This window comes from Polyodon spathula, chromosome 3, assembly GCF_017654505.1.
Source record: "Polyodon spathula isolate WHYD16114869_AA chromosome 3, ASM1765450v1, whole genome shotgun sequence".
NCBI lineage: Eukaryota > Metazoa > Chordata > Actinopteri > Acipenseriformes > Polyodontidae > Polyodon > Polyodon spathula.
This window is the reverse complement of record NC_054536.1, coordinates 17,215,056-17,235,162: the sequence shown is the minus strand read 5'-3', so window position 1 is coordinate 17,235,162 and position 20,107 is coordinate 17,215,056. Positions and strand designations below refer to the sequence as shown.

Genomic DNA, 20,107 nt, shown 5'->3' with positions numbered 1-20,107 from the left:
CTCCTATTTCCATTTATACCCAAGGAGAGTCTGGCCTGCTTTCTTTTTTTTTATGTCTCTTGTCAACATTTTGTTCATCATGGACAATGCTCTATTTCAGTGCAGCTTGGAAAAAGTCAGCATGTTGTGTTTAAAATTACAATAAGACCAGCACAAAGAAGCAGAACTTGAACAAACAACAAAGGTTACTCGAAAGATAGCGGAACGTTACAGTAGCTGTCATTTTCATCAACAGTACAACTATTTTGTCATGTTACAAAAATTTCATCTTAACGGTATCAACACAATATATATATATATATATATATATATATATATATATATATATATATATATATATATTTTTTTTTTTTTTTTTTTTTTTTTTTTTGTGTTTGGTAACCAGAAAACCAGAACATTTTATTTTGTCTGGGATACCAGCACCTATAGGTGAAATTTACATAAACAGGCCTTTGTTTTGTCAGCTGGTGTAAAATGTTAAATCCTAGAACTACATTACTCACTCAACAGGGTACAGACATGGGCTCTTTAATGGGAAAAGAAGGCCATAATTGAACTTAATTGTAAGGCTACTGCCAAACTCATATTGAGAGCTGTGGGATCTTGAACATTTGCTCAGTGAGAGAAAAATAGGAAAGAAGCAAGTATTAAAAAAGACAGAGATATTAGGAAGAAGGGGTTTATTCAAGCCATGCTGAACTTGATGAACTCTCTGCACTCCTAATGAAATTAAATAAACTTACAGTACACTTTCTAACTGTATTGGAATCTGCCTGGTAATAGGGAGGCAATTTGCTCTCAGAGGGAGCTTTAAACTGAATTTCCATAACGAAATTAAAATACCAGAGAGTACATTCGCTTGGAAACTTATTCAATATCAGGAGCTGTAAATATCTCACTGGAACCCACCTTCAACAGACCTACAGACTCGTTCTGGTTGCGTAAATAAAACCATAGTAGATTTAGTAAAAAAAAAAAAAATTAAAAATCTCAACAAGCTAATTATAACTGCATAAATCCCTTGCCATAATTATGATGTGTCCCTTACACTTCATAAACATCCTAGAGCTTTTTAAAAAATATATTTTTACTTAATCAGTTGCTTAATTTAGCAGCTCTTCCATTTGCTTTACAGTTAGTGCACAGCTATGAAAGCTTAAAGTTTCTTGGATACATCGACATTGGAAAATAAGTTATAATTAATACCTAGAGAATTGCAAATGTTAATGTAAATTTAAATAATGCAACACACAAATGGAAACTTACTGGCATTCTTGCTTCTCCCCTAACCCAATAAAAATGACTGTTTCTGTAAAAACACTGTCAAAATAACTAGAAATAAATTAACAATACCAGTGTGTTCCTAATACATTTATTATACCACATCCCAGTACTAGTACAATTTTTTTATTGATACAGAGTAGAGTTGCTGCTCCTCTCTGCTGCTTAAGATCATTTCTTCACTGTAAGACGCAACTCTTGACCACTGAATCAGACCTCTTTGAGAAACCGGGTTGTAGAGTGTGCCACAAATCATCAACACCCCACCTCCACTTGGTAAACCTGGACTCTCCATCCTTGCTGTTCCGCTTCAGCGGCTAGTTGGGCATACCACTTTCTTCCTGCCTCATCTACAGCATTATCCCATGCCACTGTTAACTCTACCAGGTGAACAAGGCATGCTGATCCAGACCACAAGACAATATCTGGTTGAAGGTTAGTGGTGGCAATCTCAGGTGGAAAAATAAGCCGTTGACCAACATCTGCTAGCATTTTCCAGTCTCTAGCAGCTTCCAGCTCGTTCTCACCTCCGAACACCCACCCAGAACCGAGACTGCTGCTGGTTTATATGCAGGTGACCACCTTCCGATTAGCAACAAATTAATTACCTCAGGAGATGGCCACCTTCTGCACAAGGTTTTTTTAATTAGTAACTGGCAGAGGACGGGCTGCCAACCTCACCTTTGCTAGAACACATTTAAACAAAACAAGAATGCACAGCTTTTGCCATCCATATATAAATACAATAAATTAATCATAAAACACAAATACAAAATAACACAAATGATTCAGTCAGGGGGAGACCCTGTTCTAAAAATAAATAAACAAATGCACACTTGGCCCCAACGGCCACCTCCCCCCTTAGTTTCAAAGTCCCGGAAGAGGGGAATCAAGGTGTCCATGGTGACGGCCATGGTGGGAGGTCCTTCATCCTTCACTTCTTCATGGCTGGCAGCTCCCTCTTCTGGGGCTCCAGTCACACAATCTCCCGCAGTGAAACTGCTTGAAGGAGAGCTGGTCTCCTGAACTCCCTCCCTTCTTCATGGCCGGCAGCCCCCCTCTGTGGAGCTCTGGCCACAGTATTTCCTGCTGCCATGCAGGACCGGCAGCGACCCCAGGTGAAGCAGAGCTGGCAGTGACCCCAGGCGAAGCGGGACCGTCAACAACCCTAGGAGACACAAAAGAAACTGCTCTCCCAGGCGAAGTGACACAGCAGGCAACCCCACGCGATGAGGAACAGCAAGCAACCCCGGGTGATGCAGGTGTGGCATCCCTGAGCAGAGCGGGGGTGGCATCCCTGGGCGGTGACGCGCCAGTGGCCCCAGACGATGGCGGCAGTGGACCCTCGGGAGGCGACGGCGGCAGCAGGAGCTCCACTTCTCCCTGTGATGGAGCCAGGATTAGCTGGGGTGCTGGGTTTGACCCTATTCATGGCCGCTGTGGCCAGGCAGTGTTTTCCAGTGCTCCACTCAACAGCATATGTAGGGGCTGCTGTTTGTTTCAATCAAATCTATTGAATAAATCTGTGCAAAAAAAGTTTTAGAACTATAAAGTAAAATACAATTCTGTGCATATTTACTTAAACAACGTCACTTACTGTAACCAAGCAAAATAAAACATACACTTAAGATGAAACAGAAAAGTACAGTATAATTGTAAACATGTGTAAATTGACATTACGAAAAAATTACCATGATGTATGACCAGAATCTCCCTGCGAAATAAAACCCACATTGATTTAAATGCACCATGTGTGTAACCCAAATCAAAAAGGCTACGAAATATAATTATTTTAATAAAACACAGCAGTTCCCAAATGGTTCAATTTGTACTGACACATTGCAATAATTTACAATGTCATTTACTAAAGCATAATGTTCAACAACATCTTGCACATCTTATAGTTTACGGCATAACTTTACTCCATGAAAAGTGTGATGTGAATGTCCTGTTGCATATGGGGGTATGTTTGCATTCAGCAGCTGCGTGAAGTGTTTAGTGCATGCGCCACCAGTATAATTTAAGGAGTTGAGAGCTGCGATAGAGTTCATCAGATGTGTTCTTGTTCTTGAATACCTGTTATTAAATAGAACAGTTATGTTCAATACTGAACTGCAAGCATTGGAGGGATGTATTAAAATGGATGTATGTCTGGGCAAATGTAAGATTCGGTTCACCGAATCCTAAATATTTGGCCGAATCCAAACCCTGCTCAAAAAGTAGGTATTCCAGCCGAATCTGAATCCTGGCTTCGGTGCATCCCTAGTTTCCTTGAAACCCTGCAGTGCACATAAATATTGTACCTGAATTGTGTTCATATTTTCTTCACTAATTAAGACTTATGGTTGATTGGGAAGAGGATGTTGGAATTTCCATTTAAATATTTAGTTTGATTTCATGTTAATTTCAGACTTTGCTGGACATCGTTATTGAGACTGGCAACTGGGAATTCTATGCTGTGTTATGGGGCTTACGAGGCACGGCATAGCAAAACAAACATAATTCAACAAGCCAGTCAGATTTTCAAAGCAGTTATTTCTGCATGAGTTTTAGTCCCATGCAGACGCATGGGAGCAAAACTAATGCAGAAATCCCATGCAGTGGGCTCCCCCAAGTTCATTGCTGCCCTGTTATAAGGTGTTGTATTGAGATCTGGTGTGCAACTCGACGAAGGTTTGTGGCGCCCCACTGTGCTCATTAAACTATTCCCTAGGCTTTGGATTGTTTAACTCCTGTGCCACTATCTTGACAGTACCCATCTCCCTCAGGTAAGGAGAAATGCATTGTTACCAAAAGACCTTTGGACACATGGTTCCACCTTGTAACTGTAATCACCAGGGCATACGTCCTCACCTTGGATTGAATTGCAATATGAACAGTGGCTGGGGGTGGAGTATTACCACAACAAAGGGGATAACACTTCAGATTAATAAAAGAGAACAATGCTTTTCAAATCCTTACGTGCATGGGTATGAACTACTCAACTAATGTATTCTACTTTTTGTTTTAATTCACTTCATTTCCTTTTACATTTCAGTCATCACATCCTGGTGACTTTTTTAAGTGGTCTCAATATAGCTCTTAGCATTATGTCTAACCTTCAAGTACATCTAACCTCCAGGTACATCTGGCACATCAGAGTGTAACCATTAACATGCTCCCAATAATAATTAATGGTTAGACTACCATGCTGTGGGCCTTGTTCTGTATGGAAAAACAGGGACATGGCAATAGAAAAACATGGCATCCCCTTGGTAGCAGTCAGGCAGCACTTTCCTATTGGGCTTCTGTATAATTTCTCAGCTTTATTCTCTAGAGCAAGCCTTTAATAGACTGAACAATTATTCAGTCTATTAAAATGACAAGTAAGTAGCATTCCAGCTGTACAATTTTAGCAATTAGCCAATAAGTCTGTTAAAGGCTGGGAAGAGTATGACAAATTAATTAGTATATATTGCATTTATATCAATGTATTTATTGACATATAGAAGTCAGACTGAAAGAACTACATTTATTTAGCCTAGATCGAAAAATTAAGGAAGAGGAGGGGAAGGGGAAGGGGGAGGGAGAGGGTATATAGCTATACCTTAACACTAACCAATACTTTAAGCACAGTACAGAAGCCAGGACCAGAGGACACTGTTGGAAATTAAGTGAAGATAGGACAAAGGGAAGGAGATGCTTGAAAGACACTTTAAAATAAACAAATAAATAAATAAATAAATAAATAAAAAGTAGTTTGCTGAACACCTAAAAATAGTCAATTAAAATTAACCTGTGGTCTATTTTAACATCTTGATTGCTGATCAAACATGTGTTGACAATCTTGTCACACTGACACACAGATGGCTGCCAATTTAAGGTAAATCAAGTGCTTGTGTATTATCAGCCTAATAGTGTGCAGTGCATCTTTGGTAAACCCTTGATCATCTTGAAACTCAAATTGACAAAAAGCTTTTGGCAGGAGAAGGAGGAAACATCTGAAAAGAAATTGGGTATTGAAACACAGAAAACATGCTGTTGTCTTTTTCATTATAATATAAATGCTATCTCTACTAAACTCAGTCCTTTTGTTTATTTAAACCCCGTTCTTTTGTTGCTATATCACCATCAATTTAGAGGTCCATTTTTTTTGCCTGCCTTGTTTATTTCCTTAAATATAGCTCTTACTCCAGAGGAGAACATCCCCATGCCATTGAAAAGTGTGTGTTTAGCAGAAGTATTGCCGAGCTTGCATTAATTATCAGCAAACTTCCCAGGAAGGAAGTTCATTAAGAAGCTGGATTCATAACTAATGCGTTCTGATACATTTATTTCATTTGTAAAATTGAGAGAAAATGTATATTGGACGTTGGTGGTTTTTGTGTGCAAATCCTATACATTGCATCATGGTTTACCCTGTGGGTAGAAATGCAACAAGATTACTGTCTCTTGCAACTGCTTGTGGGGACATAGGTGGTCTTGACTGTCCTCATTATGTTCAATTCAGAAAAGGTCCTCATTGCACAGCCATTTAGTTCAGAATACCACATGACCTTGAAAACTTTGGTTCCGTATACAAATCAGCCAGTTCAACCTAACTTCTTTCTGCTGTACTGGGGTGCCTAAGTTAAGTGCTGCTGTCGATTACCTGTTTTATTATCGGAAATTGTTTAGTAAGGCGCAAGCAAGCGCAGTGCGTCGAATACTGCTTTTTAGAATGTCCAATTTTGTATTTTCTCCTCACTGCAGCGAGTCCCCACACAGAACAGACGTTCTGAGGGCGTGTGAGTTTCCTCCAATCTCACAGGCCTAAATACAGAATCACTTTTATGCCGAGAAATCCAGAGCAGAGGTAGACAGGCCACCAGTCCACTCGGGACCCTCTTTAGAGAAATGCTTTTCCCTGTTTTTTTTTTTTTTTTTCCATCAGCATAACAGGATGTGGCTTCATTTACATTAAGTTTGAAAGCACAGAGGATAAATAATGTAGCTATGTAAACTGTGATGTAGCAAGGGCCTACATTATCTGGTCTGCTTAATCTAGGTTTGCGTGTGATACCACTTCATTTGATACCTTTTGCATCAGATTAATAGTGTTAATTAACAGGGTCTGTAAATCTCACCTACTTCAGCCTTTCTTAGCTCACTTCTGAATATATGGTGTGTCACTTTTTATTAGGGAGATATTTGCTTTGATTATGTAGAAGTTGCTTTGTATTAGCTAGTTTTCAAAGTGATACAATATAATCATTTTAGTGGCTTACCCTTTGTATTGGATGCAGAGATGGTTGTGACTGTTATATTCCAAACTAGCAACGTGTTTATTACTAAATTTATTTGATCTACAAATGTTAGGGTTAGGGTTACAGATGGTGTGTTTTATGGCAAACTGTGAATCCTGGACTTCTATATGAATAGCTCTGTATAACTAACTTGAGGTAATGTGCTGACAGCATTTTATAAAATAATTAAATGTGGTCTAATGTGTCTAATTTGTAAGTTTGAATTAGTGGTCTAGCAAAGCTTTTGCGGGTGCTAATAGTGAAGTATGGACTCTCGCAGGCACTACGTTTTGTGTTTATTGAGTAGTAAAATTTGAACCGCTTGACATTTTCTTTTTAGTGTTCTCTGATTTGCAAGTATGGAAATACTCAAGTGATTCAGTCGTGACAGCTCTTGAAAACCCCTAAAATACACAGTTTACAGTGTGGTACAGAGTACATCATATTTCAAAATTGACTAGTGCAGACAGTTGTCAGGGACAGATGGGATTACCTGTCAGGCTGTCTTTTTTTCCTTTTTATTTCACAGGTATGTGGGAGTTATAGGATCTGCTTGTCAAGTCTTTTGTATTTACTGACAGGTTCAGAGAGCTTCCTGTTTTACAGGACTTCACATGTGGTGTCATCAAGTGACAGATTTGATGTTTCTCTTTTTTGTTGTCTTGAACGACATTTAGTTGTAAAATGGAAATGTGCCCCAGTCAACATTTTTTTTCAGATAAATTTGTATTGTATAATTAGTGTGTTACTGAAATTAGTTTTGTTATCGTGTGAATCACAAAGAGAACATCATTGAAGGGCTGTGGAATAGAAAGATGTCAGTTAAACAAGCAGTATTATAATGTAAGTGCTGCAGTTCCTTAAATCTTAATGTTTTTAAGGGGAAATGATTAACCATTTGAAAGCAGAAAAATAAAACTGGACAGTGATAAGAGAATCTGTGATGATCTGAAAAGATAGAAAAGTCCCGCATGACAACAAGAAGAAATTGTTCCTCCTTAACTGTTCAGATTTCATGAACAGTTGGCAGTCAGTTGTAATTTTATGAACACTATTGCAATTGTAGAATACTTAACAAAAGCACAGGTAATATTTGTTTACAGGTTATTTGCAATTCTTATACTGCAGAGCCAGTATATGAATAAGCTAGTGAAAGAACAAGAGCTTGTTACATTACTTACTGTAGAATTGCTCTACAACATTGTGGCTCTGGGCATTTGCAGCAAACAATACAGACAGGTGGTCTTCATAACAGGTGTAGCTGCATTCTAAACTAAACGATCTGTACATTAAACAGACATGTCTGTTTCCCTGGCAGGATAAACGGCACACTTTGAATGTGAACACAGGATTGGAGGGGGATTGGTGCAGCCTGATTCCAGTGGGGGGGCCTTGCAAGACCACAACCACCGGCCTCAAATGGAACCTTGGTAAGTGGCTGTTCTTTATCTTTCAGAGAAGAACGTGGTCAGCCATTTCTAATGGAAGCAGGGGGTGGGAGTAGCCTGAAAGCAAGTCAATGTTCCATGGCTGTACCTGACTGATTTCTGACAACTATTTCACAGAAAATAGCTCTGCCTTATTTGCTGCTGTTAACAGCAGTTGGAGTAATCATGCTAACAGTTTGACTTTTTTTTTTTTTTTTTAAAGGACTTTTATTGTTTAAATTCAGTTTTCACACTAGGGTTAGGTGTAGTATTGAATACACAGCCCTAGTACAATGTTTTCACTGAATTGTGAAAAATGCATAAATCTCAGGAAGGGGAAGTAAAAGTGCATTCAATTCGTGCTGCATAATCGAATATTCGATAAATACTCTTGCAGCAGAACAGCCATGTTGAAATACACCTTATCTAATACTATTTCTTAAAATAATACCATTTGATTTGGGTGTTGTGCATGTGTGAAGTCATCCCACAGCCAAACAGAATGATATAATGTATACTAATCAACTCTTTTCAGTGTAAGCTCTGAGTTTAAGAGTATTTGTACAATCAACGGCAAACTTCTCTGCATTGGTATGTTGTCTTTTGGTGAAAAATGTAGATTTTAAAAAGGGTATTGCCTCTTTGATAGCTGTTTCAGGTGCTTGTGCTTTACTTCATGGCTTCTAGTTGGAGCAGCACCAGGAAATGTTTTTCATGACTCATCTGACTGCGAGGGAAGGTCCGTCTCTGGAGAGAATCTTAAGCATCTTAAAAGGGATCTGCAAAGTCGAAACCCTTTTAATAATATTTCTATGATAGGAAATTTAGATTGTGTTACAGATGCATCATTTCTGTCAGTTTCTATTATCAGAACCTAGATGCTTCTTTTCAAATCCATTTCATTTGGTACAATTATGGTTTGTTCCATCCCAGAACTGACTGCATGTCGGGGGCTGCTGTTAAGTGTTTGATAAGCAGGTTGACATGTTTGTTGTATCTTTATAGCGAGGAACCAAAAAAAATGCTGTAATAAATACAATTGCTGTTTTGCAGAATACCATAAATATCAATCAACTTGATCACAGATTATTATTTTGTGTTCATATATATATATATATATATATATATATATATATATATATATATATATACACACACACAGTGCCTTGCAAAAGTATTCAGACCCCTGACCAATTCACTCATATTACTGAATTACAAATGGTACACTGAAATTTCGTTCTGTTTGATATTTTTTTTTAAAGCACTGAAACTCAAAATCAATTATTGTAAGGTAACATTGGTTTTATGTTGTGAAATATTTTTAAGAAAAATAAAAAACTGAAATATCTTGCTTGCATAAGTATTCAACCCCCACTCATTAATATTTGGTAGAGACACCTTTCGCTGCAATAACAGCTTTAAGTCTTTTGGGGTAAGTATGTACCAGCTTTGCACACAGTGTCGGAGTGATTTTGGCCCATTCTTCTTGGCAGATTTGCTCCAGGTTGTTCAGGTTGGTTGGACGATGCTTGTGGACCGCAATTTTCGGATAGTGCCACAGATTCTCAATGGGATTGAGATCAGGACTTTGACTGGGCCACTGTAGGACATTCACCTTTTTGTTCTTGACCCACTCTAATGTTGCTTTGGCCTTGTGCTTGGGATCATTGTCCTGCTGAAAGGTAAATTTCCTCCCAAGCTTCAGTTTTTTAGCGGACTGAAGCAGATTCTCTTGCAGTATTTTCCTGTATTTTGCTCCATCCATTGTTCCTTCAATTGTAACAAGATGCCCAGTCCCTGCTGATGAGAAGCATCCCCACAACATGATGCTGCCACCACCATACTTCACTGTAGGGATGGTATGTCCTGAGGCATGGCCAGTTTTAGGTTTGTGCCACAAATAGCGCTTTGAGTTTTGGCCAGAAAGCTCTATCTTGGTCTCATCTGACCACAAAAGCGTTTCCCACCTCGCAGCTGGGTCACTCTCATGCTTTCTGGCAAACTCCAGACGTGCTTTCAGGTGGTACTTTTTGAGTAACAGCTTCTTTCTTGCCACCCTCCCTTACAGGCCAGTGTTATGCAGAGCTCTTGATATGGTTGACTGGTGCACCATTACTCCACTCCCAGCCACTGAACTCTGTAGCTCCTTCAAAGTGATTGTTGGCCTCTCTGTGGCTTTTCTCACAAGTCTCCTTCTTGTTTGAGCGCTGAGCGTTGAGGGAAGGCCTTTTCTTGGCAGTGCCTGGGAGGTGTAATGCAGCTTCCACTTCCTGATTATTGATCCAACTGTGCTCACTGGGATATCCAAACACTTGGATATTATTTTGTACCCTTTCTCTAATCTATGCATTTGTATTGCTTTATGTCTAACTTCTGTAGAATGCTCTTTGGTCTTCATTTTCCTTCAGATTCACAGCCTTACCAATGATCCTTCAATAGTGGGGGTTTTTATCCAGAAAATCTGACAGCAACTTTAACTTTAATGGAGGCCAATGGTAAGGTAAGTGTGTCCTCGTTAGGGCAATTTCTTTCATCGGTGCAAACTGGGAGCTTCCACAGCACAGGGGTTGAATACTTATGCAAGCAAGATATTTCAGTTTTTTATTTTTCTTAAAAATATTTTACAACATAAAACCAATGTCACCTTACAATAACTGATTCTGAGTTTCAGTGTGTAAAAATAAAATATCGAACAGAACGAAATTTCAGTGTACCATTTGTAATTCAGTAATATGAGAGAATTGGTCAGGGATCTGAATACTTTTGCAAAGCACTGTATATATGTGTGTGTGTGTGTGTGTGTGTGTGTGTGTGTGTGTGTGTGTGTGTGTGTATATATATATTATATAAAAATATAAATTTTGGTGCTGCTTGTTCTTCTGAAAGGAGCAATATGCATGCATGTCTCATTCCAGCTGGGTCGTGCTTTAAGATCCTGTTCAGTAGGAATAAGAAATGTAGGGTGAGTAGAAAGTAAGTTTATCACAGCAACGCACCATATCTCGCATGGTAAACTGGCTTTCCAATCACCCTGTATGTTAAAGCAGATGCTTCCTTTGATCTTTTTGCACAGAGAATAATTCCGAGAAGCATTAGAAAAGTTTGGTTTCTTTGAAAAATGCAGGAAGAAATATGGTCTTGGAGCTTCCCTGGTGTTTTCTTACACCCCTCAAGAAAAGCAGCAAATCCCTCAGAGGAATATTATGATGGAAAAGCGGCTGCCAACTGATTATTAACTTTCTTTTTTATTTCTCTTCTGCTTGTACTTTTCTCAACAATTGTTTGTTTATAACTGCTCCCCATTCAGGTCCCACTTTGTTTGATCCTCACAGATTATTGTGTTTCAGGCTGGCTCCAGGTCCCTTGGGTCTTTCTTCCTTCTGCCTCCTCACCAATGCCATGTAATTTGTAGTATCAGCAGGGATAATGACTTGTGATGTTTGTCGCCAGTTATGCATATATGACAAACAGTGCCCTCGTAGGGTGTTTATTAAGAAGCCCTAATGGCATCTGCTCATTGACAGCGGCTTTTGATTTGCATTTCTGGTGGGTAACGAGAATAACCAATAAGGTATGTTTTAAGAATCTGTCAGCTTTACAAAACCAATTTAATACTACAGAGGATTTCAAAGTACTTGTATATAATGCTGATTAAGAAATTAGCTGGGAAATTGGTCTACTTGACTAGTTTTATAGTGTTAGCCTCCAATTATGATTGAGGGTTTTCAAACGACAGCTGGTGTATAAGGTGAATTTATAGTACAGCCTAAGGGTAATGCAGGCTAATTGTGAATATGTTATCTGAGGCTATTCAGGGGCTTCTGATTATTCCTGTAGTGTAGATAGAAGACGTTCAATATGTATACATAGCATTATTTGCAACTATGATTAATGTTAGTTATAATGAGTTGTTTTGTACCTATTTTCAGAGATTAAGTGTTGAGGCCTGAACTGCGTTTGGACAGTAATGCTTAAAGGGTTATTAAAAAGACCGACAATGTAACACATTATCCATTTTTTGTTGTGCTTTGTTAAATACAGAAATACTAAAAAACTTTAATAAATTCAATGACAAACAACTAGTCTTTATTAATGTTTTCAATGTGTGTAAATGCAGTCGGTGCCGCTTTATCAAGACACCTTGGGATAACAAAAAATGTCCTGAATGAAGGCCATCCCAGTTAAACAAGAGGCATTTTGTAAATGAAAAGAAAAATAATTAAATCAAATCACATTATGATTAAATGTTAATACATAATTTAAAATACAGTGGATTATTTTGTATTCCTAAACAAAATTAATAGCTTTTTTTTTATCTATATATGAAATGAAAAAGAATGAAATTGCATCTTATCACAAGATGAGGCACCTGCGATGTTGACAGGGAAACTTTCTTTGCAACAGCAGCCTAAGAAACCACAGGAGACTCCAGCTCCTTCGAGTTCAGTCTGGTTTGTGCATGTCACCGTATAATTACAGACTCGATTTCTTGTCATTTGAAAATGCTGTATCCCAAATAACTTACTAAACTCTACATCAGCTGTTGTTGATTTAATTATAATGGTTAGTTAATGGTAACCTATAAATAAACTAATAAAACAAAGGCCAGCTAAAACTGTCAGAACATCAGATCCCTACTTGGGAATTATGAGCTCCTTGTTGATCATATAAATTTGGTTCAATTGGTTAAGGAAAGTAGATGCAGTCAAACTCGGTTAACACAACTGCTCAATTGTGTTGACCACTTTTGAGCTGTGGAAAACGCGACTTACCTTTGCTGAATCACAGAACCAGGGACTAAAAGATATTATATATATATATATAATATATATATAATATATATATATATATATATATATATATATAGCTGGTTACAGTATCGGTTCACAGTGAGTGAGAAGCAAAAAATGTATTCTCGTTCAACTGGCTTTACAGCTCAGGTTATTCTGGATAACAAGTTTGTCAGCAGGACTTTCAAAGCGGGTGTTTTTGCACGCAAAACAATTGACAATGCTTGAGTTCCATGTGAAACTGAAAGTTGTTTATTATTGTTTTTGTTCACCAAGTTAATTCTGTATAATGTACGTTTGTTAACTTTTGCTATTTAAGCCATCAAATTAGACAAGCCACTAACTAAGCATACTGACCAAGATTCTGGGTGATATTTGTCCATTCTTGTAAGGGTTGAACTGTCCGAGCAGACGTGTTTTTATATTGTTTCTTTCAGTTCATATTTGTACATCGACTTGAATTCTGTGAGGTTCTCCCGACAAGTGTCGGTAAACTGTTCAGATGCAGCACATCATGAACTGGACAGAGCACACTGTACAGCTTCGAGACAGTTTTAGCTTTGAAAGGGTTATTCAACTATGAGGAGTTAGAAAAAAAAAACATTCTGTCGTGCTGTCTGACAGAATTTTTCTTCTGTAAATTTCATGTATTTAAAATGGTAATCACAGCCTTAAAATCCTCTAATTCTATAAAGCGAAACAAAGTTAATTTTCTGTGCTTGACACATGTCTACTCCAGGATTTAACATTTGTTCTGAAGTGCTTTGGACCCCGAAGAGCAGTACTGCTTCAATTTGTGGCTTTCTAAAGCCACCCAGTAATCGCAATGTTCTTTTTTGTTTCTTGCAACTAAAATAGCCAGTAAAAAACAAAACAAAATAAAAACCATAAATCATGATGATACATAAGCAACCTATTATTAAAGCTAATATATTATTTTCTAAATATGAGCCTACTGACTCTGTAAATCCACTCTGCCCTCTGATTTCACCACCATAACCCTTGGGCGTGCCTGAGCCAGTGCAACACAAAGGAATCCGGATTTTATTTCCATTAAATAATAATGTTCAGCATGGGTGGCATATCCTGTAGTTAAAAATCTATATATAAATACATCCATTCAAAGACATACAGTACAGCCTATCATATCCAAGCCTGTAATATATGATACCCTCTGGCTGATGGACCTCTGGCACGTGTCATTTACACAAGCTGCTAACAACTGAACAGTACAGATGGAAACTGAGCAAGGCACATTTTATTAAGGGTCTAAAGTACTAAATTCCAGTCTTAGCAGAACAGAATGGATTTAAAAAAAAAAAAAAAAGTTTTTGGAAATTCAGTTACCCGCTGTCTTTTTTAAAGTCTTGAGAAATATAGATATAGTTTGACTAGTGTGAACTAATTTATTTTCAACACTATGGTTCACACAGATGCACATCACAGATAATTCCTCATCAGAGTAGAGCAGTTTTTAACAGTAATCATAAGGTAGGTATATATATAAAAAAATGGAGCGCTAGCATTTTCTTTTTGTTACTGTTCATAGTCTATCCCTTTATGCAGCTCAATTGTGTTACACTCATTTGGCAGTCGGATACCAGGGGCATGAATGAAATATCAACTTGTTCGTTTGTCTGTTAAAGTGTAATTAGTTTTAGATACAGGGGTTCTAGCTGGGTCCTTTTAGGCTTTCAGTAACAGTGTCTTAGAGAACACTGCAGTAACCAGACAACAGGCCCATCAGGGGGTAACAGCAGCTGAGAGTCATTGTCAGGCTAGGTTGCTAGTTAGTTCAATTCCATATTTAGCTCTTTGCAGTCAAATTAAGGATAGTATCCATTGGATAGCATTGTCTCTTTGTTGTAAATACAATTAATGTGAAATTATTTATTCTGATTTACATTGAAAAATTGTTACGTTGTGTTGGCAAAGCCAAGAATTTTGGTAGTTGCTGTGATTGTGACGCCAAAACCATTGCATAACAATTACAAGATTTTTATATGATTTTATATCCTCCAGTTTGGTAGAACTGTGCTTTGCACTAATGTACACCAATTTGATATTCCTTGGGTTCTGGGGAACACTGTCCAAAAAAAAAAAAACAACTGTAGCTTCCATACGTGATATGCTTTCTCTTGGAAGGATTAAAAGGAATATTAAAAAAACAACCACCAGAAACACAAGAGTGGTACCTACAGTAAGAGTCTCAATTTAATCGAGTGGTTCTGGTGGCATTTTTAAACTGTTTAAATGGCTTTGTAATTTCACTAGAAATTAGAAATGTACTTGACTCCTTCATGCATGTTGAAGGTGGTGTTATTATTAATATTACAGTCAAACTCACTTAATATCCTTTCTGTTAATGCCACTTTCATTATCCGTCACATTTATCAGGGTTCGCTGTAGCATGATGAGGAGAAACACTCCCTGCTGGTTTTGCCTTCCTAACCCACGGGAGTGCCAGAGTCAATGCAATGTTCCCGTCGGAGTTCCCTGCAAAGACCGACTACTTTGCAGGCAGGACTCGAACCTGCAGTGTACATTGCTGAACTGATAGTCATCCTCCTCTTGTCATCCTTTTCTAGTCTTGCCCTTTGGAGTGGTATTGAAAGGTTTGACTCTATTAGTATTGATACTGTTATTGTTGTTCTTACTATCCAATGCTACACCATATCAATAAAGCCTTTTAAGTGCTCTCTGCTGGAATATATTACGTTGTCAGGGTAAACGTTGCCAGCACATGAAGGGTGCACATCGACAACTGGCGATTTCATGCTTGCTTTTAATTCCAACCAAACAGAACAGCAGTAAAACTCGCATTTTAAACTGACAATAAAACTCAAACGTAATTGGAAACCAAGTATTAGAACATATTCTTGAGAACAGTGTCTGGGAATGATGTGACATGCTAATGCAAATTAATGGGACTGGATTGTGCTGCTGAACTTCTTCGCTTGGTTATCAAATTGGCTGTCTCACGAAAATGAAAAAGGAAGAAAACAATGGCTTACTATTCTTGTGTTGGGTTTATAAGGAGTGCTTTCTAAAGTGAATAAGCCAAAGCTGAAAACAATGGAGCAGAACAGTCTACACTCCACCCCATAAAGGTGCTTGCTGACAGTCTGATTCTCTATTTAACGGAGTCCTGCCAGTGGACTATTTATCACACTGCTTTAAAAAAAAGTCACTCCAAACCTTTTGAAATGAACATGCTGTACATTTTATTTTTTTATTTTTGTTAGACATATGAATTTTAAATGTAGAATAGTTTTGCATATTTTAAGGTGAAAGGAATATTATATTGACAGCTGTTCTTTTCATCTGCTGCTAATTGAGAAATGTTCTCTGTCTGAAAGCTTTTTCAGGTCTTTTAGAGCCTTCCAGCCCAATTCAGTTTTTTTGTGTATGTCACTTTTGATGACTTTCAGTGCAGAAATTTGTATATGTTTTTTTAAAATAACTCAGGTTTTTTAAATTTAAAATTGTACAAGTTTTGGCAGTCACTTTTGTAGAATCCCATTTTGTGGGGTGACACAGTGTTTTTTTTCCTGCATATTTTCTAGGGGATAATTGTTTATTCTGAGGTAGCAAGATAAATGTCCCTCCCCCAGTGGGCCATCAGTCCCAAAAAGGCAGCTTGATCATTGTAATTTTGAAGAGTGGATCCAATAAGGGATGCCAGGATAGAAATGAACAAAAATGCTTGTCATTCATCGAAAAAATCCTTTCAAATCAGTATGCTATTCCACATATTGTTCTCAGTCCTAGTGTCATTATTACCCTTATTGTCAATTAAATACCTTAAAGTGCTATACTCTGCTCACCAAACCTCATTAGAAATGCAGACAGTTCTATTAATATATGTGTAGATATGTTTGCTTCACAAGAGTGCCAAATCAAATTGAAATTTGTGTATGCTTAAAAAAAAAAAAAAGTTGGGTTAAATAAATGAACAAGATTAACCTTTTGGTTGTGAAAATGTCAAAGTCCATTGAACGACTCTAATGAGCTGTGTGCAGTATTAATAACGAGGTTAACTAGCTGTTTAACATTTTTCAGATATATCTACCAGCTGCATCAATATTTGATAGACTTGCAGTAGCACATTTCTGTTACTGCACACATGTGATTATGGGATACTTTTAACTATACTGATGTGATTTATCATGCAGCCACTGAAATCACATTCAAGGGATTGATACTGAATCTTCCAAATGCACATGTCATTGCATTCGTGTATAAATATTTCAATTGGTTGTTGGATCTAGTTTGAAGGCGTTATCAGCCAGTTTCCTGTAACTGGAAGCATCCACATTTTCATGATGCTGATCGCTCTGATTTTGTATGTATTGCTGTGGAAGGGGATTGTATGCTACTAATATGCTTGCTAGAAATTCGACAATTAAACCGCTGAAGAAAAATAGGAACATAAGAAAATGTACGAACGAGAGGAGGCCATTTGTCCTATCTAAGCTCATCTGGTTCCAAGAAGCTGATTGATCTCAGAATTTTGGCAAATTGGGTCAATATTGATCCAAGTGATTTTGCCTCAACATCTATGCTAATGCATCAGTTAGTGCAGGGGTCCAACCCTGGTCCTGGATCCAGCAGGTTTTATAGGTGTCTTTATATCATCAGTGGCTAAAGATCAGGAACACTTGACTAATTAGGCCAATAATTTGTTCAATTAAGTAATTGGTTGAAATTAAGAGATTGGTTGAAATGAAAATCAGCAGCCAGGACCAGGGTTGGAGACCCCTGGGTTAGTGCGTTAGCTCACTGTGTCACCTAGTTACCTACACTGCTGTTCCACAGTAAGCATGTTGAAACATTTAGATTAATTTCTCATTCCATGCCCCCTGCAGTTAAATATGTGTTTCTATAGCGATTGCACGGATAACTAATTATATATGCAAGCCCTGACCCTTCTCTTATTACAGTTAATATTCTATGCAATTTCTGATTTAATTAGTTTGACTAATATCCCCACCCAGATTCTTCTAGAATGTGTATCTAAAAAAGCATAATTGTAGCAATGTATTTCTAACTACAGTGCATTAGGGAGATTTATTTATTGTTTTCCATTAATAAGCAATAATAACTTCAGCAAAGGGCATTTCGTGGGGATCTATGACCGGTTGGGTGAGTTGGTGGCCCGAAGGAAAAGCTATTATAAGCCATCCATTACAAGTGAAATACTATGAATAAACACCATTTTAAACAGTTTTACCTGTTCTTCATAACTGCTAGTCTAAGTGTTCCACAAACTCAAACTGAGCTCTATTGAATTGTGATATAAGCTAAATGGTTTGTGCTTTGTCGAGCCTTTTCTAGAGAATTAAAGACCTGTTCAGTAACCAATCAGACTGCGTGTTTTTTCTCCAGTGTTCTATCAGGGTTCTAATATCATGTGATGTGGTAGTGGACTGATCCACTTACTGAAGTTATTGCTTGATCATCTCCTTGCTTGTTGGGCTTGCTCCCTCAGAGTTGCGGAGGTTTTAAAAGTTTCCAGGCACTTCCAATGAAAACTCAGCACATCTCTTAGTCTGCAGATTTTTCTGTTTCTCTTTGTGTTTTCTTCACCAATAAGGAACTGTAACAATAGGATGGAAATGTGATATTTCATTAGATTCTCCAAGTCTATTGACAGAGCTTTAACTAATAAGTCATTTAAGGTAAATTGGTTGGTTTGATATTGATAGACTTGTATTATTGGCTGTTACAGTAAGTAAGCCAACAGTATGATAGGAATGTATTATGTTTAGCATGTGCTTAATGTTGCTGTAGGTGCATTTATAGTTGTAATAGTAATACAGTTTAAGTATGTTTTATAAAAAAAAAAAAAAATATATATATATATATATATATATATATATATATAGCATGTTAACTTAAAAAAAAATCTTGGAAAACCTGCTCACGGATAACCTTACAAAATATAATTTAACAAACTACTTTTGTAAGAACACCCACAGATTGACAATGTGGATCGAGTGGTTCAGACCCATTTCGGAATTCAATTTACATTTGTCTAGGGAGATACTATTTTTTTCCAAAAAGAAATGGTGACTACAAAGCCCAGTACCTTTTACTCAATTTCCAGAGTAATTACAATATAAATTATAATAATATTAGATAATTATATTATTACTTAAGGATTTTATCATAAACAAATTTCTCTGTAATTGATGGGCTTTTCCTCCAAACTGATGATCCTGTTATTGAATCCCACCTCATTTCCAGGTCTGAAATTACCCTCTTGCAAACCTTTGTTTCAGAGGAGAGTCAGTGGTTCCGGGTAGTGCAGTACACTGGATATCACTAGATAGCGCATATAACATTGTTTGAATAAGCAAATAATCAGAAAAGCTGGTATGGTCCTCATCTTAGCGAAAGGTGAGGCTGTGTGTTTCAAACTGGCATTCGCATAGGAAAGTTGTGGTTGAATCGATTCAAAGTTTTATGGAGTTCCAAAAGTGCAATGTAACATAAAGGCTTTGTAACTAAGTTTACATGATAAACAGGCTTTATATAAACAAAGCAAAACTATTTAACTTCAGTGAAGGGGCATTTCTAGCACAACTTAATAAGGAGAAAGTCAGCAAACTAGAGCCCCTTTCACCCTGGCTCGCCTTACCGTGGTCACGGTCCCGCGGAGTGTGAAACCGCTTGCCTGGGTCGTACCTGGGTCCACCTCAGGATGTGGATGGGCACGCTTTGACCCAGGTCGTAGCGACCCACCTCAGGATGTGGATGGGCACGCTTTGACCCAGGTTGTAGCGACCCACCTCAGGATGTGGATGGGCACGCTTTGACCCAGGTCGTAGCGACCCACCTCAGGATGTGGATGGGCACGCTTTGACCCAGGTCGTAGCGACCCACCTCAGGATGTGAATGGGCACGCTTTGACCCAGGTCGTAGAGACCCACCTCAGGATGTGGATGGGCACGCTTTGACCCAGGTTGAGCGAGACAACGTCTGTTTGTAAGATGACTAAATAACAATCAGCCGCAAGAAACGTTTTTGTTTATTCTGTTTAGGCATATTTTTGTTGCTTGAGACACACAATGAGCCAGACTGCAGCAGGGATGAAGAAACATTTGCTCTAATCAACATTTGGGCCGACGGTTCAATCCCGAGAAGCTTGGGCGGAACCGTTCGTAACAAGCTGTATCGAAGGCATTGGTACGCACATTGTGTACTTGCGTCTGTCACCCAGGTCACCCTTTATCAAAAGCAGTGTGAAATCCCATATCCAACCCGCATAACACCGGGTCCTGACCCAGGTAGTTCTGACCTGGATAGAGATTGCCAGTGTGAAAGGGGCTTAGTTCTTTTA

At 38.0% G+C, this 20,107-nt stretch overlaps 1 pseudogene; it reads left to right on the top strand.

Annotated features, from left to right (window-relative positions):
* Positions 1-20,107, top strand: part of LOC121307876 — a 61,639-nt pseudogene that overhangs the window by 29,931 nt on the left and 11,601 nt on the right.